The sequence below is a fragment of the Ranitomeya imitator genome, chromosome 5, assembly GCF_032444005.1.
Source record: "Ranitomeya imitator isolate aRanImi1 chromosome 5, aRanImi1.pri, whole genome shotgun sequence".
Classification (NCBI taxonomy): domain Eukaryota; kingdom Metazoa; phylum Chordata; class Amphibia; order Anura; family Dendrobatidae; genus Ranitomeya; species Ranitomeya imitator.
In genome coordinates, this window is record NC_091286.1 from 284,836,312 (window position 1) to 284,862,842 (window position 26,531).

The following is a 26,531-nucleotide window of genomic DNA, read 5'->3' on the forward strand; positions in this document are numbered from 1 at the left end:
ATATAGCATATACCTGTATGTCATCTCCTCCTGTATATAGTATATACCTGTAGGTCATCTGCTCCTGTATATAGTATATACCTGTGTGTCATCGCCTCCTGTATATAGTAAATACCTGTATGTCATCTCCTCCTGTATATATATGTACCTGTATGTCATCTCCTCCTCTATATAGTATATACCTGTGTGTCATCTCTCCTGTATATAGTATATATCTGTGTGTCATCTCCCCTGTATATAGTATATACCTGTGTGTCATCTCCTCCTGTATATAGTATATACCTGTAGGTCATCTCCTCCTGTATATAGTATATACCTGTAGGTCATCTGCTCCTGTATATAGTATATACCTGTAGGTCATCTCCTCCTGTATATAGTATATACCTGTGTGTCATCTCCTCCTGTATATAGTATGTACCTGTATGTCATCTCCTCCTCTATATAGTATATACCTGTGTGTCATCTCCCCTGTATATAGTATATACCTGTAGGTCATCTCCTCCTGTATATAGTATATACCTGTAGGTCATCTGCTCCTGTATATAGTATATACCTGTGTGTCATCTCCTCCTGTATATAGTATATACCTGTGTGTCATCTTCTCCTGTATATAGTATGTACCTGTATGTCATCTCCTCCTCTATATAGTATATACCTGTGTGTCATCTCCCCTGCATATAGTATATACCTGTAGGTCATCTCCTCCTGTATATAGTATATACCTGTAGGTCATCTGCTCCTGTATATAGTATATACCTTTGTGTCATCTCCTCCTGTATTAGACCTCGTTCACATGTTATTTGCTCAGTATTTTTACCTCAGTATTTGTAAGCTAAATTGGCAGCCTGATAAATCCCCAGCCAACAGGAAGCCCTCCCCCTGGCAGTATATATTAGCTCACACATACACATAATAGACAGGTCATGTGACTGACAGCTGCCGTATTTCCTATATGGTACATTTGTTGTAGTTTGTCTGCTTATTAATCAGATTTTTATTTTTGAAGGATAAGACCAGACTTGTGTGTGTTTTAGGGCGAGTTTCGTTTGTCAAGTTGTGTGTGTTGAGTTGCGTGTGGCGACATGCATGTAGCGACTTTTGTGAGATGAGTTTTGTGTGGAAACATGCGTGTAGCAACTTTTTGTGTGTCGAGTTGCATGTGACAGGTTAGTGTAGCAACTTGTGTGCAGCTAGTTTTGCGCATGGCGAGTTTTGCGCGTGGCGAGTTTTGTGTGGTGCCTTTTGAGTATGTGCAAGTTTTGTGTGAGGCAAATTTTGCATGTGGCAATTTTTCCGCGTGTGCAAGTTTTGCGTGTGGCGAGTTTTCCATGAGGTGAGTTTTGCACTTGTGGCAAGTTTTGCAAGAGCCTAGTTTTTGCATGTGGCGAGTTCTGCGCGTGGCGAGTTTTGAGCGGTGACTTTTGTGTTTCGACTTTTATGTGGCAAGGTTGGAGAATGTGTGGTGAAATGTGTGCTGAGGGTGATATGTGTTCAAGCACATGGTAGTGTGTGGCACATTTTGTGTGTGTGTTCATATCCCCGTGTGTGGTGAGTATCCCATGTCGGGGCCCCACCTTAGCAACTGTACGGTATATACTCTTTGGCGCCATCGCTCTCACTCTTTACGTCCCCCTTGTTCACATCTGGCAGCTGTCAATTTGCCTCCAACACTTTTCCTTTCATTTTTTCCCATTACGTAGATAGGGGCAAAATTGTTTGGTGAATTGGAAAGCACGGGGTTAAAATTTCACCTCACAACATAGCCTAAGACGCTCTCAGGGTCCAGACGTGTGACTGTGCAAAATTTTGTTTCTGTAGCTGCGACGCCTCCAACACTTTTCCTTTCACTTTTTCCCCATTATGTAGATAGGGGCAAAATAGTTTGGTGAATTGGAAAGCGCGGGGTTAAAATTTCACCTCACAACATAGCCTATGACGCTCTCAGGGTCCAGATGTGTGACTGTGCAAAATTTTGTTTCTGTAGCTGCGACGCCTCCAACACTTTTCCTTTCACTTTTTCCCCATTATGTAGATAGGGGCAAAATAGTTTGGTGAATTGGAAAGCGCGGGGTTAAAATTTCACCTCACAACGTAGCCTATTATTATTATTATTTATTTATATGGCACCATTGATTCCATGGTGCTGTACATGAGAAGGGGTTACATACAAGTTACAAATATCACATACAGTAAACAAACTAACAATGACGGACTGATACAGAGGGGCGAGGACCCTGCCCTTGCGGGCTTACATTCTACAGGCTATGACGCTCTCAGGGTCCAGACATGTGACTGTGCAAAATTTGTGTAGCTGTAGCTTCGACGCCTCCAACACTTTTCCTTTCACTTTTTTCCCCATTATGTAGATAGGGGCAAAATAGTTTGGTGAATTGGAAAGCGCGGGGTTAAAATTTCACCTCACAATATAGCCTATGACGCTCTCGGGGTCCAGACGTGTGACTGTGCGAAATTTTGTGGCTGTAGCTGCGACGGTGCAGATGCCAATCCCGGACATACATACACACATACACACATACACACATACACACATTCAGCTTTATATATTAGATTTTTGCTCATTCTTTTGAGTTTTTTTTTTATTTTAATTAGGCTTTTTTTTAACTTATTTGCCTAAAATCAAAAGAAAATATAACTGAAAATAAAATCAATGAATAGAAGTCCTGTAATAAGAAAATAATTAGTACATATACAAGTATAAAACACAGCATACATACTAAATTTTAATTTATCAAAAAAGCCATCCTTCTGCAACAAGTTGAACCCAATCAGCATGATTCCTAGCTCTGTTCCTCAACTCACTCTGTGCCAGCAGGCCTAAAAATGCAGCAAAAGAAAAACATCCCACCCCCCGTGCTCCGATCTCCCCCCCTCATACTTACCAAGCCTCCGTGTCGTCCGTCTTCTCCATGGTCGCAGCCATTTTCCAAAATGGCGGGTGCATGCGCAGTGCGCCCGCCGAATCTGCCGGCCAGCAGATTCGTTCCAGGTACATTTTGATCACAGTAATAAAACCTATCACAATGATCAAAATAAAAAAAATAGTAAATTTACCCCCCTTTGTCACCCCCATAGTTAGGGACAATAATAAAATATAGAAAATATATATATATATTTTTTTCCACTAGGGTTAGGGTTAGAACTAGGGTTAGGGTTAGGGTTAGGGCTAGGGTTCGGGTTAGGTTTAGGGTTAGGGTTCGAACTAGGGTTAGTGTTGTGAATTCCGCTCTTGGGCTCCCTCCGGTGGTTGTAAGTGGCACTTTTGTGAGTTCTGCTCTTGGGCTCCCTCTTGTGGTTTCTAGTGGTATGTCTGCTCCTTGGAGTTAGCTGTCATCAGCTGCCTCCACTTATCGTCCGCTATTTAAGTCTGGCTCTATCTTCAGCCTGTGCCACTTGCCAATGTTTCCTGGCTGGATTCACTTCTCTGCTTGGATTCTCCTGGTTTCCTGACCAGTTCTGCAAAGATAAGTTCTGGCTTTGCTCTTTTCAGTCCACATGTTGTGAACTTATTGTTCTGTGCATTCTATATTTGTCCAGCTTGTCAGTATGGATTTTTTTCTGTTAGCTGGAAGCTCTGGGAAGCAGATTTACCCTCCACACCTTTAGTCAGGTTTGGAGATTTTGTAAACTCTGTATGGATTGTTTTGTAGTTTTTATACTAACCGCACAGTATCCTTTCCTGTCCTATCTATCAAGCTAGACTGGCCTCCTATGCTAAAATCTAATTTCATTTCTGCGTATGTTATTTTCCCCTCCTCTCACCGTCAATATTTGTGGGGGGCTATCTTTCCTTTGGGGATTTTCTCTGAGGCAAGATAGGTTTCCTGTTTCCATCTTTAGGGGAAGTTAGATCTTAGGCTGTGCCGAGGGGTCTAGGGAGCGTCATGTACCCCCCACGACTATTTTTAGTTGCGCTGCTAGGTTCAGGATTTGCGGTCAGTACAGATACCACCTCCTTCAGAGCTTGTCTCATGTTGTTCCTAAACCACCAGATCATAACAGTGCAAGTGGCCAAAAATGAATTAAATGTATCTCAAAAGAAGGAAAAGAAAGTTCTGAACCATTTTTTTTTCTGTGCTTTGGTTTGTATTTTTTTTTTCCTCTTGATATCTGAGTGGTTCAGAATATATGTTTTGGCATGGATGTTCAGGGTTTGTTTTCTCGTGTGGATCAGCTTGCTGCAAGAGTACAGAGTATTCAAGATTATGTGGTTCAGACTCCGGCCTTAGAGCCTAGAATTCCTACTCCGGATTTGTTTTACGGGGATAGATCTAAGTTTTTGAACTTTAAAAATAATTGCAAATTGTTTTTTGCTCTGAAACCCCGTTCCTCTGGTGACCCCGTGCAGCAAGTAAAGATAGTTATTTCTCTACTGCGTGGCGACTCTCAGGACTGGGCATTCTCACTTGAGTCAGGGAATCCGGCATTGCTTAATGTAGATGCATTTTTTCAATCGCTCGGATTATTGTATGACGAACCTAACTCTGTAGAGCATGCTGAGAAAACACTGTTGGCCCTGTGTCAGGGTCAGGAAGCGGCAGAATTATACTGCCAGAAATTTAGAAAATGGTCTGTGCTCACTAAATGGAATGAAGAGGCTCTGGCTGCTATTTTCAGAAAAGGTCTTTCTGAAACCCTTAAAGATGTTATGGTGGGCTTTCCTACGCCTGCCGGTTTGAGCGAATCTATGTGTCTAGCCATTCAGATTGATCGTCGTCTGCGCGAGCGCAAAGCTGTGCACCACATGGCAGTGTCCTCTGAGCATAGTCCTGAACCTATGCAATGTGATAGGATTTTGACTAGAATAGAACGGCAGGAATTCAGACGTCAGAATAGTCTGTGTTTTTACTGTGGTGATTCGGCTCATGTTATCTCTGATTGCCCTAAGCGTACTAAGAGAGTCGATAGGTCTGTTACCATCAGTACTGTACAGCCTAAATTTCTCTTATCTGTGACCCTGATTTGCTCATTGTCGTCCTTTTCTGTCATGGCATTTGTGGATTCAGGCGCTGCCCTGAACTTAATGGACTTAGAATTCGCCAGGCGCTGTGTTTTTTACTTGCAGCCTTTGCAGAGCCCTATTCCTTTGAGGGGCATTGATGCTACACCCTTGGCCAAGGATAAACCTCAGTACTGGACTCAGATGACTATGTACATGGCTCCTGCACATCAGGAAGATTGCTGTTTTCTGGTGTTGCATAACCTGCATGATGTTGTTGTGCTGGGATTTCCATGGTTACAGGAACATAATCCGGTGCTGGATTGGAAAACTATGTCGGTGACTAGTTGGGGTTGTCGAGGAGTACATAGTGATGTTCCTTTGATGTCAATTTCCTCTTCCCCCTCTTCTGAGGTCCCTGAGTTTTTGTCGGATTTCCAGGATGTATTTGATGAGCCCAAGTCCAGTTCCCTTCCTCCACATAGGGACGGCGATTGTGTTATTAACTTGATTCCTGGTTGTAAGTTCCCTAAGGGCCGACTTTTCAATCTGTCTGTGCCAGAGCATGCCGCCATGCAGAGCTATGTTAAGGAATCTTTGGAGAAAGGGCATATTCGGCCCTCTTCGTCACCATTGGGAGCGGGTTTCTTTTTTGTTGCTATGAAGGATGGCTCCTTGAGACCCTGTATTGATTATCGTCTTCTTAATAAGATCACGGTTAAATTCCAATACCCCTTGCCTCTGCTTACTGATTTGTTTGCTCAGATTAAGGGGGCTAGTTGGTTTACTAAGATTGACCTCCGAGGGGCATATAATCTTGTTCGTATTAAACAGGGTGACGAATGGAAAACTGCATTTAATACGCCCGAAGGCCATTTTGAATACCTTGTGATGCCATTTGGGCTCTCCAATGCTCCATCTGTGTTCCAGTCTTTCATGCATGATATTTTCCGCGATTATCTTGATAAATTCATGGTCGTATATTTGGATGATATTTTGATTTTTTCCAATGATTGGGAGTCTCATGTGAATCAGGTCAGGATGGTGTTCCAGATCCTTCGTGATAATGCTTTATTTGTGAAGGGGTCTAAGTGCCTATTCGGAGTTCAGAAGGTCTCTTTTTTGGGTTTTATATTTTCTCCCTCGTCTATAGAAATGGATCCTGTTAAGGTCCAAAGTATTCATGACTGGATCCAACCCACATCTGTGAAGGGACTTCAGAAATTTTTGGGCTTTGCTAATTTCTATCGCCGTTTCATTGCCAACTTTCCAGTGTGGTTAAGCCCCTTACTGATTTGACGAAGAAAGGCGCTGATGTTACGAATTGGTCCTCTGAGGCTGTTGAGGCCTTTCAGGAGCTTAAACGCCGATTTACTTCTGCCCCTGTGTTGCTTCAACCGGATGTTTCTCTTCCTTTTCAGGTTGAGGTCGACGCTTCTGAGATTGGGGCAGGGGCCGTTTTGTCTCAGAGGGAGTCTGATGGTTCTTTGATGAAACCGTGTGCTTTTTTTTTCCAGAAAGTTTTCGCCTGCGGAACGCAATTATGATGTCAGCAATCGGGAGTTGTTGGCTATGAAGTGGGCGTTTGAGGAGTGGCGACATTGGCTTGAGGGGGCTAAACACTGTGTTGTGGTCCTGACCGATCATAAGAATCTGATTAACCTCGAGTCGGCCAAGCGGCTGAATCCTAGACAGGCTCGATGGTCCCTGTTATTCTCCCGTTTTGATTTTGTGGTCTCGTATCTTCCGGGATCTAAGAATGTTAAGGCTGATGCCCTCTCTAGGAGTTTTTCGCCTGAATCTCCTGGAGTCCTGGAGCCGGTTGGCATTCTTAAGGAGGGGGTGATTCTTTCTGCTATCTCCCCTGATTTGCGGCGGGTGCTTCAGGAATTTCAGGCTGATAGGCCTGACCGCTGTCCAGTGGGGAAGCTGTTTGCTCCTGATAGATGGACAAGTAAGGTAATTTCTGAGGTTCATTGTTCAGTGTTGGCTGGTCATCCTGGGATTTTTGGTACCAGAGATTTGGTTGCTAGGTCCTTTTGGTGGCCTTCTTTGTCTCGCGATGTGCGTGCTTTTGTGCAGTCCTGTGGGACTTGCGCCCGGGCCAAGCCTTGCTGTTCCCGCGCTTGTGGGTTGGTTTTGCCTTTGCTGGTCCCTGAGAGGCCCTGGACGCATATTTCCATGGATTTTATTTCGGATCTTCCTGTTTCCCAGAAGATGTCTGTTATCTGGGTTGTTTGTGACCGGTTCTCTAAGATGGTCCATCTGGTACCTTTGCCTAAGTTGCCTTCCTCCTGAGATCTGGTTCCATTGTTTTTTCAACATGTGGTTCGTTTGCATGGCATTCCGGAGAATATTGTGTCTGACAGAGGTTCTCAGTTTGTCTCTAGATTTTGGCGGGCCTTTTGTGCTAGGATGGGCATTGATTTATCTTTTTCTTCGGCGTTTCATCCTCAGACTAATGGCCAAACTGAGCGAACTGATCAGACCTTGGAGACCTATTTGAGATGCTTTGTGTCTGCTGATCAGGATGATTGGGTGCCTTTCTTGCCGTTGGCCGAGTTTGCCCTTAATAATCGGGCTAGTTCGGCTACTTTGGTTTCACCTTTCTTTTGTAATTTTGGTTTTCATCCTCGTTTTTCTTCTGGGCAGGTTGAGCCTTCTGATTGTCCTGGTGTTAATTCTGTGGTGGACAGGCTGCAGCAGATTTGGACTCATGTGGTGGACAATTTGACGTTGTCTCAGGTAAGGGCTCAACGTTTTGCTAACCGCCGTCGGCGTGTTGGTCCCTGACTTCGTGTGGGGGATTTGGTTTGGTTGTCTTCTCGTCATGTTCCTATGAAGGTTTCTTCTCCTAAGTTTAAGCCTCGGTTTATTGGTCCTTATAAAATTTCTGAAATTATTAATCCGGTGTCTTTTCGTTTGGCTCTTCCTGCCTCTTTTGCCATTCATGATGTTTTCCATAGATCTTTGTTGCGGAAATATGTGGTGCCCGTTGTTCCCTCGGTTGACCCTCCTGCCCCGGTGTTTGTTGAGGGAGAGTTGGAATATGAGGTTGAGAAGATTTTGGATTCTCGTTTTTCGAGGCGGAGGCTTCAGTATCTTGTCAAGTGGAAGGGTTAAGGCCAGGAGGATAATTCTTGGGTTGTTGCCTCCGATGTCCATGCTACCGATTTGGTTTGTGCTTTTCACTTGGCTTGTCCTGATCGGCCTGGGGGCTCTGGTGAGGGTTCGGTGACCCCTCCTCAAGGGGGGGGGTACTGTTGTGAATTCCGCTCTTGGGCTCCCTCTGGTGGTTGTAAGTGGCACTTTTGTGAGTTCTGCTCTTGGGCTCCCTCTTGTGGTTTCTAGTGGTATGGCTGCTCCTTGGAGTTAGCTGTCATCATCTGCCTCCACTTATCGTCCGCTATTTAAGTTTGGCTCTATCTTCAGCCTGTGCCACTTGCCAATGTTTCCTGGCTGGATTCACTTCTCTGCTTGGATTCTCCTGGTTTCCTGACCAGTTCTGCAAAGATAAGTTCTGGCTTTGCTCTTTTCAGTCCACATGTTGTGGACTTATTGTTCTGTGCATTCTATATTTGTCCAGCTTGTCAGTATGGATTTTTTCTGTTAGCTGGAAGCTCTGGGAAGCAGATTTACCCTCCACACCTTTAGTCAGGTGTGGAGATTTTGTAAACTCTGTGTGGATTGTTTTGTAGTTTTTATACTGACCGCACAGCATCCTTTTCTGTCCTATCTATCAAGCTAGACTGGCCTCCTATGCTAAAATCTGATTTCATTTCTGCATATGTTATTTTCCCCTCCTCTCACCGTCAATATTTGTGGGGGGCTATCTTTCCTTTGGGGATTTTCTCTGAGGCAAGATAGGTTTCCTGTTTCCATCTTTAGGGGAAGTTAGATCTTAGGCTGTGCCGAGGGGTCTACGGAGCGTCAGGTACCCCCCACGGCTATTTTTAGTTGCGCTGCTAGGTTCAGGGTTTGCAGTCAGTACAGACACCACCTCCTTCAGAGCTTGTCTCATGTTGTTCCTAAACCACCAGATCATAACAGGTTAGGGTTAAAATTAGTCTATGTGCACATGGTGGGGATTTGGCTGCAGATCCGCAGCGAATTGGCCGCAGATCTGCAGCGGATAGGCCGCTGCGGATTCGTAGCAGTTTTCCATTAGGTTTACAGTACCATGTAAACCTATGGAAAACCAAATCCGCTGTGCCCATGGTGCAGATAATATTGCGCGGAAACGCTGCGTTGTATTTTCCACAGCATGTCAATTCTTTGTGCGGATTCTGCAGCGTTTTACACTTGTTCTTCAATAGGAATCGGCAGGTGAAATCCGCACGAAAAATACTGGAAATCCGAGGTAAATCCGCAGGTAAAACGCAGTGCTTTTTACCTGTGGATTTTTTAAAAATGGAGCGGAAAAATCTCACACGAATCCGCAATGTGGGCACATAGCCTCAGGGTTAGGGTTGAAATTAGAGTTAGGGTTGGAATTAGGTCTAGGGTTAAGATTAGGCTTGTGGTTAGGGTTATGGTTAGGGGTGTGTTGGGGTTAAAGTTGTGGTTAGCGTTGGGATTAGGTTTAGGTTTGGGATTAGGGTAAGGATTAGGGTTAGGGTTAGTATTAGGGTTACGGGTGGGTTAGGGTTAGGGTTGTAGTTAGGGGTGTGTTGGGCTTAGGGTTGTGATTAGGGTTATGGCTACAGTTGGGATTAGGGTTAGGGGTGAGTTGGGGTTACTGTTGGAGTTAGAATTGAGGGGTTTCCACTGTTTAGGCACATCAGGGGTCTCCAAACGAAACATGGTGCCACCATTGATTCCAGCCAATCTTGTGTTCAAAAAGTCAAATGGTGCTCCCTTGCTTCCGAGACCTGCCATGCGCCCAATCAGTCGCTTACCCCCACATATGGGGTATCAGCGAACTCAAAACAAACTGCGCAACAAATATTGGGGTCCATTTCTCCTTTTACCCTTGTGAAAATAAAAAATTGCTTACTAAAACATAATTTTTGAGGAAAGAAAATTGATTTTTTACTTTCACAGCTCTGCGTTGTAAACTTCTGTGAAGCACTTGGGGGTTCAAAATGCTCACCACATATCAAGATAAGTTCCTTGGGGGGTCTAGTTTCCAAAATGGTGGCACTTGTGGGGGGTTTCTACTGTTTAGACACATCAAGGTCTCTGCAAATGCAACGTGACGCCCGCAGACTTTGCCATCAAAGTTTGCATTTCAAAACGTCACTGCTTCCCTTCTGAGCCCCGAAGTGTGCCCAGTCAGTGATGAACCCCCACATATGGGGTATCAGCATATTCCGGACAAACTGGGCAACAAATATTGGGGTCCACTTCTCCTGTTACCCTTGTGAAAATAAAAAATTGCTTACTAAAGCATAATTTTTGAGTAAAGATAAATTATCTTTTATTTTCACGGCTCTGCGTTATAAACTTCTGTGAAGTATTTGGGGGTTCAAAGTGCTCACCACATATCTAGAGAAGTTTCTTGGGGGGTCTAGTTTCCAAAATGGGGTCACATGTGGGGGTTTCTACTGTTTATGCACATCTGGGGCTCTGCAAACGTAACATGATACCCGCAGACCATTCAATCAAAGTCTACAATCCAAAACGTCACTACTTCCCTTCCGAGCCCTGACGTGTGCCCAAACAGTGGTTCCGCCCCACATATGGGGAATCAACGTACTCAGGACAAACTGGACAACAACTTTTGGGGTCCAATTTCTCCTGTTACTCTTGTGAAAATAAAAAATTGCAGGCTAAAAAATAATTTTTGAGGAAAGAAAAATGATTTTTTATTTTCCCGACTCTGCGTTATAAACTTCTGTGAAGCACTTGGGGGTTTAAAGTGGTCACCACACATCTAGATTAGTTCCATGGGAGGTCTAATTTCCAAAATGGGGTCACATGTGGGGGAGCTCCAATGTTTAGGCACACAGGGGCTCTCCAAACGCGACATGGTGTCCACTAACGATTGGAGCTAATTTTTCATTCAAAAAGTCAAATGGCGCTCCTTCCATTCCGAGCCCTGCCGTGTGCCCAAACAGTGGTTTACCCTCACATGTGAGGTATCAGTGTAGTCAGGAGAAATTTCCCAATAAATTTTAGGATCCATTTTATCCTGATGCCCATGTAGAAATGAATAAATTGTGGCTAAAAGAATTTTTTGTGAAAAAAAAGTACTTTTTCATTTTTACATATCAATTTGTGAAGCACCTGGGGGTTCAAAGTGCTCACTATGCATCTAGATAAGTTCCTTGGGGGGTCTAGTTTCTAAAATGGGGTCACTTATGGGGGAGCTCCAATCTTTAGGTACACAGGGGCTCTCCAAACGCGACATGGTGTCCGCTAACGATTGGAGCTAATTTTTCATTCAAAAGTCAAATGGCGCTCCTTCCCTTCTGTGCCTTGCCATGTGCACAAACAGTGGTTTGTGACCACATATGAGGTATCAGTGTACTCAGGAGAAACTTCCCAACACATTTTAGGATCCATTTTATCCTGTTGCCCATGTAAAAATGAAAAAATTTGAGGCTAAAAAATTTTTTTGTGAAAAAAAAGTACTTTTTCACTTTTACGGATCAATTTGTCAAGCACCTGGGGGTTCAAAGTGCTCACTATGCATCTAGATAAGCTCCTTGGGGGGTCTAGTTTCCAATATGGGGTCATTTGTGGGGGAGCTCCAATGTTTAGGCACACAGGGGCTCTCCAAACGCAACATGGTGTCCGCTAAAGATTGTAGCCAATTTTTCATTGAAAAAGTCAAATGGCGCTCCTTCCCTTCCGAGCCCTGTCGTGCACCCAAACAGTGGTTCCCCCCCACAATTGGGATATCAGTGTACTCAAGACAAATTGTACAATAACTTTTGGGGTCCAGTTTCTGTTTTTACCCTTGGGAAAATAAAAAAATTCTTGCTAAAAGATCATTTTTGTGAATAAAAAGTTAAATGTTCATTTTTTCCTTCCATGTTGCTTCTGCTGCTGTGAAGCACCTGAAGGGTTAATAAACTTTTTGAATGTGGTTTTGAGCACCTTGAGGGGTGCAGTTTTTAGAATGGTGTCACTTTGGGGTATTTTCAGCCATATAAACCTTTTAAACTGACTTCAAATGTGAGGTGGTGCCTTAAAAAAAATGGTTTTGTAAATTTTGTTGTAAAAATGAGAAATCGCTGGTCAAATTTTAACCCTTATAACTTCCTAGCAAAAAAATTTTGTTTCCAAAATTGTGCTGATGTAAAGTAGACATGTGGGTAATGTTATTTATTAACCATTTTGTGTTACATAACTCTCTTGTTTAACAGAATAAAAATTCAAAATTTGAAAATTGCAAAATTTTTGCCAAATTTCCATTTTTTCACAAATAAACGCAAAAATTATCCACCTAAATTTACCACTAAGATGAAGCCCAATATGTCACGAAAAAACAGGCTCAGAACTGATAGGATCCATTGAAGCATTCCTGAGTTATTACCTCATAAAGGGACACTGGTCAGAATTGCAAAAAACGGCCAGATCATTAAGGTCAAAATAGGCTGGGTCATGAAGGAGTTAATCTGGAGCATCTGATGAATGGTGCCATGCCTGAAATTTCATTCCTGTCGAATGAAATTTCTCAGCTTGTCATGAATAGTGATGAGCAAATTTGTTCTGAAAACAATCGCCATTAGTGTTGAGCGATACCTTCCGATATCGGAAAGTATCGGTATCGGATAGGATCGGCCGATATTCAAAAAATATCGGATATCGCCGATACCGATACCCGATCCCAATGCAAGTCAATGGGACCAAAATATCGGAATTAAAATAAACCCTTTCTTTCCTTGTAGGTTCATTCTACATGAAGGAAAACAACTAAGAATAATGCAGGATGTATTTGGGGAGGTGGCGGAGACATTAAAGTCATAGAGGTTTAGCCCAATCAAATAGAATAGCATGTTTTTTTTTTTTTTTTTTAAAGACGTTCGGAGTGACAAAGATATTGACTATGTAAATATTTTTTTTTATTTTGTCAGATATTGATGTTTCACTATTCCACGCCCTTCCCCTTCTTTTTTTTTCTACTTTTCCCACACTTTCATCTTCATCATCATCAGCATCTTTGACATCAACTTCTTTTTCACCTTATTCATCTTCTTCTTCATCCTTTACCTTAATTTTTTTTTTATTACATTCTTCATATTCATTTTATTCAACTATTATTATTCTTCCTATTCTACATATTCATTTTATTCAACTGTTGTTATTCTTCCTATTCTACTTCTTCATCATATTCTCATTTGTGACAGGCATTCCCGTACTTGTTATCTATAAAAGTTGGAAGATTACACCTTCCGTTCTGCCAGTCACAAAAGTTACATTTGTCCACGTTCAGTTTGGCCTGCAGCATCAGGCTTTATCCAGGGGCACCACGAGGAGGAACGGACTCACCCCCATACACTGCTTAGTCTTCTTCTGCATATAATTGAGATAATATCTTTTGCTCTGATATTAAGTGTTATGCTTAATGTTCTTCTGCTCTTTGTTCTGCAGCCTCTTGTTCTTCTGCTTCTCGGTCTTCCATGTCGTCGTCTCCAGTGTCGTCATCTCCGCCGTCGTCGTCTCCGCCGTCGTCGTCGTCGTCATTGGGGTGGTCTCCCGGGTTGTCGTCGTCGTCGTCATCGGGGTGGTCTTCCGGGTCGTCGACTTTAGGGTCTTCAACTTGGAAATGTAGCAGAAGGTACAAAAAGGCTGAGAAAATGCCAAGAACCAGATGATGGAACTGGAACTCGGATGGCTACCCGAAGGTTCAAGAGCCTATGGAACTACCGAGGACCAGCTGACGTTACTGGAACCCGGTTACTAAGCAGGAGGTACCCGTGCTAAAAAGCACTACCAAGGACCGCCTGACGTTGGCGGAACTCGGATACCCAGAAGGAGTCACCTAAGCCAAAGGCTCTGCCCAGAACCAGCTGACGGTACTGGAACCAGGATGGGTAGCCGAAGGTCCAAGAGCCAATGGAACTACCGAGGACCAGCTGACGTTACTGGAACCCGGTTACTAACCAGGAGGTACCCGTGCCTGAAAGCACTACCAAGGACCACCTGACGTTGGTGGAACTTGGATACCCAGAAGGAGGCACCCAAGCCAAAGGCTCTGCCCGGAACCAGCTGACGGTACTGGAACCAGGATGGGGAGCAGAAGGTACAAGAGCAAAAGACACTGCCGAGAACCAGCTGACGGTACTGGAACCCGGATGGGTAGCCGAAGGTCCAAGAGCCAATGGAACTACCGAGGACCAGCTGACGTTACTGGAACCCGGTTACTAACCAGGAGGTACCCGTGCCTGAAAGCACTACCAAGGACCACCTGACGTTGGTGGAACTTGGATACCCAGAAGGAGGCACCCAAGCCAAAGGCTCTGCCCGGAACCAGCTGACGGTACTGGAACCAGGATGGGGAGCAGAAGGTGCAAGGGCAAAAGACACTGCCGAGAACCAGCTGACGGTGCTGGAACCAGGTGGTGGACCCCAAGGCCCACAGGAGAGGAGAGAACAGCTAGGCCGCGAGGCAGCCGCAGTTACCGAACCCCAACAGTCCTACAGGGGGAGCTGGGCCTACTGGCACTACAGAACCAGCCTTGACTACCAGTTCACGCAGCCCACATAGGAAGCTCCTAAACTGGAGGCACCCTGGAGTTGGCTAACCCGACGGCACCACGACGGGGCAAGCATAGGCGTCTCAGTGAGCTTGACACAACCCGGAAACAGCTGACGGTGCTGAAACCAGGTTTGGCACGAGGGAGTACCTGTGACAAAAACACTGCCGAGAACCAGCTGGCGGTGCTGGAACCCAGATGCGTTGCCCCAGTGTGCAAGAGCCAATGGCACGACCGAGGACCAGCTGACGGTGCTGGAACCCGGTTACTAAGCTGTAGGTGCCCGCGCTTAAAAGCACTACCAAGGACCGCCTGACGTTGGCGGAACTCGGATACCCAGGAGGAGGCACCTAAGCCAAAGGCTCGGCCCGGAACCAGCTGACGGTGCTGGAACCAGGTGGTGGACCCCAAGGCCCACAGGAGAGGAGAGAACAGCTAGGCCGCGAGGCAGCCGCAGTTACCGAACCCCAACAGTCCTACAGGGGGAGCTGGGCCTACTGGCACTACAGAACCAGCCTTGACTACCAGTTCACGCAGCCCACATAGGAAGCTCCTAAACTGGAGGCACCCTGGAGTTGGCTAACCCGACCGCACCACGACGGGGCAAGCATAGGCGTCTCAGTGAGCTTGACACAACCCGGAAACAGCTGACGGTGCTGAAACCAGGTTTGGCACGAGGGAGTACCTGTGACAAAAACACTGCCGAGAACCAGCTGGCGGTGCTGGAACCCAGATGCGTTGCCCCAGTGTGCAAGAGCCAATGGCACGACCGAGGACCAGCTGACGGTGCTGGAACCCGGTTACTAAGCTGTAGGTGCCCGCGCTTAAAAGCACTACCAAGGACCGCCTGACGTTGGCGGAACTCGGATACCCAGGAGGAGGCACCTAAGCCAAAGGCTTGGCCCAGAACCAGCTGACGGTGCTGGAACCAGGTGGTGGACCCCAAGGCCCACAGGAGAGGAGAGAACAGCTAGGCCGCGAGGCAGCCGCAGTTACCGAACCCCAACAGTCCTACAGGGGGAGCTGGGCCTACTGGCACTACAGAACCAGCCTTGACTACCAGTTCACGCAGCCCACATAGGAAGCTCCTAAACTAGAGGCACCCTGGAGTTGGCTAACCCGACCACACCACGACGGGGCAAGCATAGGCATCTCAGTGAGCTTGACACAACCCGGAAACAGCTGACGGTGCTGAAACCAGGTTTGGCACGAGGGAGTACCTGTGACAAAAACACTGCCGAGAACCAGCTGGCGATGCTGGAACCCAGATGCGTTGCCCCAGTGTGCAAGAGCCAATGGCACGACCGAGGACCAGCTGACGGTGCTGGAACCCGGTTACTAAGCTGTAGGTGCCCGCGCTTAAAAGCACTACCAAGGACCGCCTGACGTTGGCGGAACTCGGATACCCAGGAGGAGGCACCTAAGCCAAAGGCTCGGCCCGGAACCAGCTGACGGTGCTGGAACCAGGTGGTGGACCCCAAGGCCCACAGGAGAGGAGAGAACAGCTAGGCCGCGAGGCAGCCGCAGTTACCGAACCCCAACAGTCCTACAGGGGGAGCTGGGCCTACTGGCACTACAGAACCAGCCTTGACTACCAGTTGACGCAGCCCACATAGGAAGCTCCTAAACTGGAGGCACCCTGGAGTTGGCTAACCCGACCGCACAACGACGGGGCAAGCATAGGCGTCTCAGTGAGCTTGACACAACCCGGAAACAGCTGACGGTGCTGAAACCAGGTTTGGCACGAGGGAGTACCTGTGACAAAAACACTGCCGAGAACCAGCTGGCGGTGCTGGAACCCAGATGCGTTGCCCCAGTGTGCAAGAGCCAATGGCACGACCGAGAACCAGCTGACGGTGCTGGAACCCGGTTACTAAGTTGTAGGTGCCCGCGCTTAAGAGCACTACCAAGGACGGCCTGACGTTGGCGGAACTCGGATACCCAGGAGAAGGGCACCTAAGCCAAAGGCTCGGCCCGGAACCAGCTGACGGTGCTGGAACCAGGTGGTGGACCCCAAGGCCCACAGGAGAGGAGAGAACAGCTAGGCCGCGAGGCAGCCGCAGTTACCGAACCCCAACAGTCCTACAGGGGGAGCTGGGCCTACTGGCACTACAGAACCAGCCTTGACTACCAGTTCACGCAGCCCACATAGGAAGCTCCTAAACTGGAGGCACCCTGGAGTTGGCTAACCCGACCGCACCACGACGGGGCAAGCATAGGCGTCTCAGTGAGCTTGACACAACCCGGAAACAGCTGACGGTGCTGAAACCAGGTTTGGCACGAGGGAGTACCTGTGACAAAAACACTGCCGAGAACCAGCTGGCGGTGCTGGAACCCAGATGCGTTGCCCCAGTGTGCAAGAGCCAATGGCACGACCGAGGACCAGCTGACGGTGCTGGAACCCGGTTACTAAGCTGTAGGTGCCCGCGCTTAAAAGCACTACCAAGGACCGCCTGACGTTGGCGGAACTCGGATACCCAGGAGGAGGCACCTAAGCCAAAGGCTTGGCCCAGAACCAGCTGACGGTGCTGGAACCAGGTGGTGGACCCCAAGGCCCACAGGAGAGGAGAGAACAGCTAGGCCGCGAGGCAGCCGCAGTTACCGAACCCCAACAGTCCTACAGGGGGAGCTGGGCCTACTGGCACTACAGAACCAGCCTTGACTACCAGTTCACGCAGCCCACATAGGAAGCTCCTAAACTAGAGGCACCCTGGAGTTGGCTAACCCGACCACACCACGACGGGGCAAGCATAGGCGTCTCAGTGAGCTTGACACAACCCGGAAACAGCTGACGGTGCTGAAACCAGGTTTGGCACGAGGGAGTACCTGTGACAAAAACACTGCCGAGAACCAGCTGGCGGTGCTGGAACCCAGATGCGTTGCCCCAGTGTGCAAGAGCCAATGGCACGACCGAGGACCAGCTGACGGTGCTGGAACCCGGTTACTAAGCTGTAGGTGCCCGCGCTTAAAAGCACTACCAAGGACCGCCTGACGTTGGCGGAACTCGGATACCCAGGAGGAGGCACCTAAGCCAAAGGCTCGGCCCGGAACCAGCTGACGGTGCTGGAACCAGGTGGTGGACCCCAAGGCCCACAGGAGAGGAGAGAACAGCTAGGCCGCGAGGCAGCCGCAGTTACCGAACCCCAACAGTCCTACAGGGGGAGCTGGGCCTACTGGCACTACAGAACCAGCCTTGACTACCAGTTCACGCAGCCCACATAGGAAGCTCCTAAACTGGAGGCACCCTGGAGTTGGCTAACCCGACCGCACAACGACGGGGCAGGCATAGGCGTCTCAGTGAGCTTAACACAACCCGGAAACAGCTGACGGTGCTGAAACCAGGTTTGGCACGAGGGAGTACCTGTGACAAAAACACTGCCGAGAACCAGCTGGCGGTGCTGGAACCCAGATGCGTTGCCCCAGTGTGCAAGAGCCAATGGCACGACCGAGAACCAGCTGACGGTGCTGGAACCCGGTTACTAAGTTGTAGGTGCCCGCGCTTAAAAGCACTACCAAGGACCGCGTGACGTTGGCGGAACTCGGATACCCAGGAGGAGGCACCTAAGCCAAAGGCTTGGCCCGGAACCAGCTGACGGTGCTGGAACCAGGTGGTGGACCCCAAGGCCCACAGGAGAGGAGAGAACAGCTAGGCCGCGAGGCAGCCGCAGTTACCGAACCCCAACAGTCCTACAGGGGGAGCTGGGCCTACTGGCACTACAGAACCAGCCTTGACTACCAGTTCACGCAGCCCACATAGGAAGCTCCTAAACTGGAGGCACCCTGGAGTTGGCTAACCCGACCGCACCACGACGGGGCAAGCATAGGCGTCTCAGTGAGCTTGACACAACCCGGAAACAGCTGACGGTGCTGAAACCAGGTTTGGCACGAGGGAGTACCTGTGACAAAAACACTGCCGAGAACCAGCTGGCGGTGCTGGAACCCAGATGCGTTGCCCCAGTGTGCAAGAGCCAATGGCACGACCGAGGACCAGCTGACGGTGCTGGAACCCGGTTACTAAGCTGTAGGTGCCCGCGCTTAAAAGCACTACCAAGGAACGCCTGACTTTGGCGGAACTCGGATGCCCAGGAGGAGGCACCTAAGCCAAAGGCTCGGCCCGGAACCAGCTGACGGTGCTGGAACCAGGTGGTGGACCCCAAGGCCCACAGGAGAGGAGAGAACAGCTAGGCCGCGAGGCAGCCGCAGTTACCGAACCCCAACAGTCCTACAGGGGGAGCTGGGCCTACTGGCACTACAGAACCAGCCTTGACTACCAGTTCACGCAGCCCACATAGGAAGCTCCTAAACTGGAGGCACCCTGGAGTTGGCTAACCCGACCGCACCACGACGGGGCAAGCATAGGCGTCTCAGTGAGCTTGACACAACCCGGAAACAGCTGACGGTGCTGAAACCAGGTTTGGCACGAGGGAGTACCTTTGACAAAAACACTGCCGAGAACCAGCTGGCGGTGCTGGAACCCAGATGCGTTGCCCCAGTGTGCAAGAGCCAATGTGCCCGACCGAGGACCAGCTGACGGTGCTGGAACCCGGTTACTAAGCTGTAGGTGCCCACGCTTAAAAGCACTACCAAGGACCGCCTGGCGTTGGCGGAACTCGGATACCCAGGAGGAGGCACCTAAGCCAAAGGCTCGGCCCGGAACCAGCTGACGGTGCTGGAACCAGGTGGTGGACCCCAAGGCCCACAGGAGAGGAGAGAACAGCTAGGCCGCGAGGCAGCCGCAGTTACCGAACCCCAACAGTCCTACAGGGGGAGCTGGGCCTACTGGCACTACAGAACCAGCCTTGACTACCAATTCATGCAGCCCACATAGGAAGCTCCTAAACTGGAGGCACCCTGGAGTTGGCTAACTCGACCGCAACACGACGGGGCAACGCATAGGTGTCTCAGTGAGTTTGACAGTACCCGGAAACAGCTGACGGTGCTGGAACCAGGCTGGGCACGAGGGAGTACCCGTGACAAAAACACTGCCGAGAACCAGCTGGCGGTGCTGGAACTCAGATGCGTTGCCCCAGTGTGCAAGAGCCAATGGCACGACCGAGGACCAGCTGACGGTGCTGGAACCCGGGTACTAAGCTGTAGGTGCCCGCGCTTAAAAGCACTACCAAGGACCGCCTGGCGTTGGCGGAACTCGGATACCCAGGAGGAGGCACCTAAGCCAAAGGCTCGACCTGGAACCAGCTGACGGTGCTGGAACCAGGTGGTGGACCCCAAGGCCCACAGGAGAGGAGAGAACAGCTAGGCCGCGAGGCAGCCGCAGTTACCGAACCCCAACAGTCCTACAGGGGGAGCTGGGCCTACTGGCACTACAGAACCAGCCTTGACTACCAGTTCACGCAGCCCACATAGGAAGCTCCTAAACTGGAGGCACCCTGGAGTTGGCTAACCCGACGGCACCACGACGGGGCAAGCATAGGCGTCTCAGTGAGCTTGACACAACCCGGAAACAGCTGACGGTGCTGAAACCAGGTTTGGCACGAGGGAGTACCTGTGACAAAAACACTGCCGAGAACCAGCTGGCGGTGCTGGAACCCAGATGCGTTGCCCCAGTGTGCAAGAGCCAATGGCACGACCGAGGACCAGCTGACGGTGCTGGAACCCGGTTACTAAGCTGTAGGTGCCCGCGCTTAAAAGCACTACCAAGGACCGCCTGACGTTGGCGGAACTCGGATACCCAGGAGGAGGCACCTAAGCCAAAGGCTCGGCCCGGAACCAGCTGACGGTGCTGGAACCAGGTGGTGGACCCCAAGGCCCACAGGAGAGGAGAGAACAGCTAGGCCGCGAGGCAGCCGCAGTTACCGAACCCCAACAGTCCTACAGGGGGAGCTGGGCCTACTGGCACTACAGAACCAGCCTTGACTACCAGTTGACGCAGCCCACATAGGAAGCTCCTAAACTGGAGGCACCCTGGAGTTGGCTAACCCGACCGCACAACGACGGGGCAAGCATAGGCGTCTCAGTGAGCTTGACACAACCCGGAAACAGCTGACGGTGCTGAAACCAGGTTTGGCACGAGGGAGTACCTGTGACAAAAACACTGCCGAGAACCAGCTGGCGGTGCTGGAACCCAGATGCGTTGCCCCAGTGTGCAAGAGCCAATGGCACGACCGAGGACCAGCTGACGGTGCTGGAACCCGGTTACTAAGCTGTAGGTGCCCGCGCTTAAAAGCACTACCAAGGAACGCCTGACTTTGGCGGAACTCGGATGCCCAGGAGGAGGCACCTAAGCCAAAGGCTCGGCCCGGAACCAGCTGACGGTGCTGGAACCAGGTGGTGGACCCCAAGGCCCACAGGAGAGGAGAGAACAGCTAGGCCGCGAGGCAGCCGCAGTTACCGAACCCCAACAGTCCTACAGGGGGAGCTGGGCCTACTGGCACTACAGAACCAGCCTTGACTACCAGTTGACGCAGCCCACATAGGAAGCTCCTAAACTGGAGGCACCCTGGAGTTGGCTAACCCGACCGCACCACGACGGGGCAAGCATAGGCGTCTCAGTGAGCTTGACACAACCCGGAAACAGCTGACGGTGCTGAAACCAGGTTTGGCACGAGGGAGTACCTTTGACAAAAACACTGCCGAGAACCAGCTGGCGGTGCTGGAACCCAGATGCGTTGCCCCAGTGTGCAAGAGCCAATGTGCCCGACCGAGGACCAGCTGACGGTGCTGGAACCCGGTTACTAAGCTGTAGGTGCCCACGCTTAAAAGCACTACCAAGGACCGCCTGGCGTTGGCGGAACTCGGATACCCAGGAGGAGGCACCTAAGCCAAAGGCTCGGCCCGGAACCAGCTGACGGTGCTGGAACCAGGTGGTGGACCCCAAGGCCCACAGGAGAGGAGAGAACAGCTAGGCCGCGAGGCAGCCGCAGTTACCGAACCCCAACAGTCCTACAGGGGGAGCTGGGCCTACTGGCACTACAGAACCAGCCTTGACTACCAATTCATGCAGCCCACATAGGAAGCTCCTAAACTGGAGGCACCCTGGAGTTGGCTAACTCGACCGCAACACGACGGGGCAACGCATAGGTGTCTCAGTGAGTTTGACAGTACCCGGAAACAGCTGACGGTGCTGGAACCAGGCTGGGCACGAGGGAGTACCCGTGACAAAAACACTGCCGAGAACCAGCTGGCGGTGCTGGAACTCAGATGCGTTGCCCCAGTGTGCAAGAGCCAATGGCACGACCGAGGACCAGCTGACGGTGCTGGAACCCGGGTACTAAGCTGTAGGTGCCCGCGCTTAAAAGCACTACCAAGGACCGCCTGGCGTTGGCGGAACTCGGATACCCAGGAGGAGGCACCTAAGCCAAAGGCTCGACCTGGAACCAGCTGACGGTGCTGGAACCAGGTGGTGGACCCCAAGGCCCACAGGAGAGGAGAGAACAGCTAGGCCGCGAGGCAGCCGCAGTTACCGAACCCCAACAGTCCTACAGGGGGAGCTGGGCCTACTGGCACTACAGAACCAGCCTTGACTACCAATTCATGCAGCCCACATAGGAAGCTCCTAAACTGGAGGCACCCTGGAGTTGGCTAACTCGACCGCAACACGACGGGGCAACGCATAGGTGTCTCAGTGAGTTTGACAGTACCCGGAAACGGCTGACGGTGCTGGTACCAGGCTGGGCACGAGGGAGTACCCGTGACAATAACAATGCCGAGAACCAGCTGGCGGTGCTGGAACTCAGATGCGTTGCCCCAGTGTGCAAGAGCCAATGGCACGACCGAGGACCAGCTGACGGTGCTGGAACCCGGTTACTAAGCTGTAGGTGGCCGCGCTTAAAAGCACTACCAAGGACCACCTGGCGTTGGCGGAACTCGGATACCCAGGAGGAGGCACCTAAGCCAAAGGCTCGGCCCGGAACCAGCTGACGGTGCTGGAACCAGGTGGTGGACCCCAAGGCCCACAGGAGAGGAGAGAACAGCTAGGCCGCGAGGCAGCCGCAGTTACCAAACCCCAACAGTCCTACAGGGGGAGCTGGGCCTACTGGCACTACAGAACCAGCCTTGACTACCAATTCATGCAGCCCACATAGGAAGCTCCTAAACTGGAGGCACCCTGGAGTTGGCTAACTCGACCGCAACACGACGGGGCAAAGCATAGGTGTCTCAGTGAGTTTGACAGTACCCGGAAACAGCTGACGGTGCTGGAACCAGGCTGGGCACGAGGGAGTACCCGTGACAAAAACACTGCCGAGAACCAGCTGGCGGTGCTGGAACTCAGATGCGTTGCCCCAGTGTGCAAGAGCCAATGGCACGACCGAGGACCAGCTGACGTGCTGGAACCCGGTTACTAAGCTGTAGGTGCCCGCGCTTAAAAGCACTACCAAGGACCGCCTGGCGTTGGCGGAACTCGGATACCCAGGAGGAGGCACCTAAGCCAAAGGCTCGGCCCGGAACCAGCTGACGGTGCTGGAACCAGGTGGTGGACCCCAAGGCCCACAGGAGAGGAGAGAACAGCTAGGCCGCGAGGCAGCCGCAGTTACCGAACCCCAACAGTCCTACAGGGGGAGCTGGGCCTACTGGCACTACAGAACCAGCCTTGACTACCAATTCATGCAGCCCACATAGGAAGCTCCTAAACTGGAGGCACCCTGGAGTTGGCTAACTCGACCGCAACACGACGGGGCAACGCATAGGTGTCTCAGTGAGTTTGACAGTACCCGGAAACGGCTGACGGTGCTGGAACCAGGCTGGGCACGAGGGAGTACCCGTGACAAAAACAATGCCGAGAGCCAGCTGGCGGTGCTGGAACTCAGATGCGTTGCCCCAGTGTGCAAGAGCCAATGGCACGACCGAGGACCAGCTGACGGTGCTGGAACCCGGTTACTAAGCTGTAGGTGGCCGCGCTTAAAAGCACTACCAAGGACCGCCTGGCGTTGGCGGAACTCGGATACCCAGGAGAAGGCACCTAAGCCAAAGGCTTGGCCCGGAACCAGCTGACGGTGCTGGAACCAGGTGGTGGACCCCAAGGCCCACAGGAGAGGAGAGAACAGCTAGGCCGCGAGGCAGCCGCAGTTACCAAACCCCAACAGTCCTACAGGGGAAGCTGGGCCTACTGGCACTACAGAACCAGCCTTGACTACCAATTCATGCAGCCCACATAGGAAGCTCCTAAACTGGAGGCACCCTGGAGTTGGCTAACTCGACCGCAACACGACGGGGCAACGCATAGGTGTCTCAGTGAGTTTGACAGTACCCGGAAACAGCTGACGGTGCTGGAACCAGGCTGGGCACGAGGGAGTACCCGTGACAAAAACACTGCCGAGAACCAGCTGGCGGTGCTGGAACTCAGATGCGTTGCCCCAGTGTGCAAGAGCCAATGGCACGACCGAGGACCAGCTGACGTGCTGGAACCCGGTTACTAAGCTGTAGGTGCCCGCGCTTAAAAGCACTACCAAGGACCGCCTGGCATTGGCGGAACTCGGATACCCAGGAGGAGGCACCTAAGCCAAAGGCTCGGCCCGGAACCAGCTGACGGTGCTGGAACCAGGTGGTGGACCCCAAGGCCCACAGGAGAGGAGAGAACAGCTAGGCCGCGAGGCAGCCGCAGTTACCGAACCCCAACAGTCCTACAGGGGGAGCTGGGCCTACTGGCACTACAGAACCAGCCTTGACTACCAGTTCACGCCGCCCACATAGGAAGCTCCTAAACTGGAGGCACCCTGGAGTTGGCTAACCCGACTGTAACACGACAGGGCAAGCATAGGCGTCTCAGCGAGTTTGACACAACCCGGAAACAGCTGACGGTGCTGAAACCAGGTTTGGCACGAGGGAGTACCTGTGACAAAAACACTGCCGAGAACCAGGTGGCGGTGCTGGAACACGGATGCGTTGCCTATCAAAGATTGTCTTCCTACAGCCCCAACTAGCGGTGTTGGAGCAAAGGGTAAGCAGGGGGAGCAGAGTGTAGGCCGAAGCCTGCACTGGAGTCAGCTTTGTGTCTGCGTTGCGTTTGCAGGACACTTTGCCGGCTACACAGTGGGGGAACAGCAGGCGGTGCTGAACCCCACTAACACATTGGCTGGTGTTTTTCTCTGTGCAGCTAGCACTTCCGGGCAAAAACTAGCGTTGTTACAGCCTAGGGTCAGCAGGAGGAGGAGAGGAGCAGAGTGTAGGCCGAAGCCTAGTTGAACCAATTTCAAAGGTAACCTTTAACCCCCCCTCAGGTGTTACAAAGTACAAGAGCCACACCTTGTGCAGCATTAATACTGCACAAGTAAAAGGTTGCTCTATTAATTTTTCTACTTGCACACGCTGAATGCAACACGTACACAATTTAGCCCATTCTACAGTCAAACTGTAGTTGAGGCGTGACTTGTATTTTTAAGGAGACGCAGCATAGGTGTCCCAAATTACGCCTTTGTGCTTGGCGCAGCTTCTTGAGCGTTGTTTTTTGCTGTACAGGAGTCTGCGCTCTTGTGTTATCCCTTGGCAATGCCCTGTTAGCGCTGCCCGTCTTATGACCTCATTTCATGTTGGCCGCTGCGGTTAACGATGGCCATAAATCCCAGACCCACACTGCCTTTTCATAAAGTCACACTGCGGTGCTGGGATTCGTGGCATTGAGCAGTAAATATTTTCGACGCTCACACACGTCCTTACACCTGCTTCAGACTGGGCGGCCTCTGCTGATCCCTTTTCGCATGCCGCGGCCATGAGGCCGCACAGTCTGAAGAAGGCGGAAGGAGATGAGTGACGACAGGCGAACATATGCACTGCTCGTGCCCATAAACCACACCCTCGCTGACAAAATAAATAAGACAACGAGGGGTGTTGTTTCACGCAGGGCGGATGCACAGGCGCAGCCAGCTAACCATGATGTCAAAAGACGGGAAGCGCTACCAAGGGGGGTGCTGCGTATCATTACAAAGGAAAGTCACACCTCAGGGACAGTGGAATGGTCTCAATGAGACACATTTTGTACGTGTTGAGTTCCACGTGGGCAAGGAGAAAAAGTCAGCCACCTTGTACAAATGCAGCAGTACTGCTGAACAAGGTGGCTGTTATACATAGCAACACCTGGGGGTGGGGGGCAGGCTCCCTTCAATTTCAGTTCATGTGCCTGCGTGGCGTTTTCAGGGCACGTTGCCGGCTACACAGCTGGGGAACAGCTGGCGGTGCTGAACCCCACTAACACATTGGCTGTTGTTTTTCTCTGTGAAGCTCGCATTTCCGGGCAAAAACTAGCGGTGTTAGAGCCCAGGGTCAGCAGGAGGAGGAGAGGAGCAGAGTGTAGGCCGAAGCCTAGTTGAATCAATTTCAAAGGTAACCTTTAACCCCCCCTCAGGTGTTGCAAGGTACAAGAGCCACACCTTGTGCAGCATTAATGCTGCACAAGTAAAAGGTTGCTCTATTTAGTTTGCTCCTTGTACACGCTGAATAAAACACGTACACTATTTAGCCCATTATACTGTCAAACAGTAGTGGAGGCGTGACTTGTCTTTTTAAAGAACAGCAGCACAGGTGTCGAAAATAACACCTTGGTGCATGGGCGCAGATTCCTGAGCGTTGTTATTTGCTGTACAGGAGTATGCGCTCTTGTTATCCCTTGGCCATGCGCTGTGAGCGATGCCTGTCTTCTCACCTCATTTCATGTTGGCCGGTGCGGTTAGCGATGGCCATGAAACCCAGACCCGCAGTGTCTTTTAATAAAGTCACACTGCAGAGCTGGGATTCGTGACCTTGCACAGTAAATTTTGTCGCCTGTCCCTCATGTCCTTACACCTGCATCAGACTGGGCGGCCTCATCTGATCCCTTCTCGCATGCCGCGGCCATGAGGCCGCACATTCTGAAGAAGGCGGAAGGAGATGAGTAAAGACAGGCGAAGATATCCACTGCTCGTGCCCATCAATCACACCCTCGCAGTCAAAATAAGTAAGACAACGAGGAGCGTGGTTTCAGGCAGCGCAGACGCACA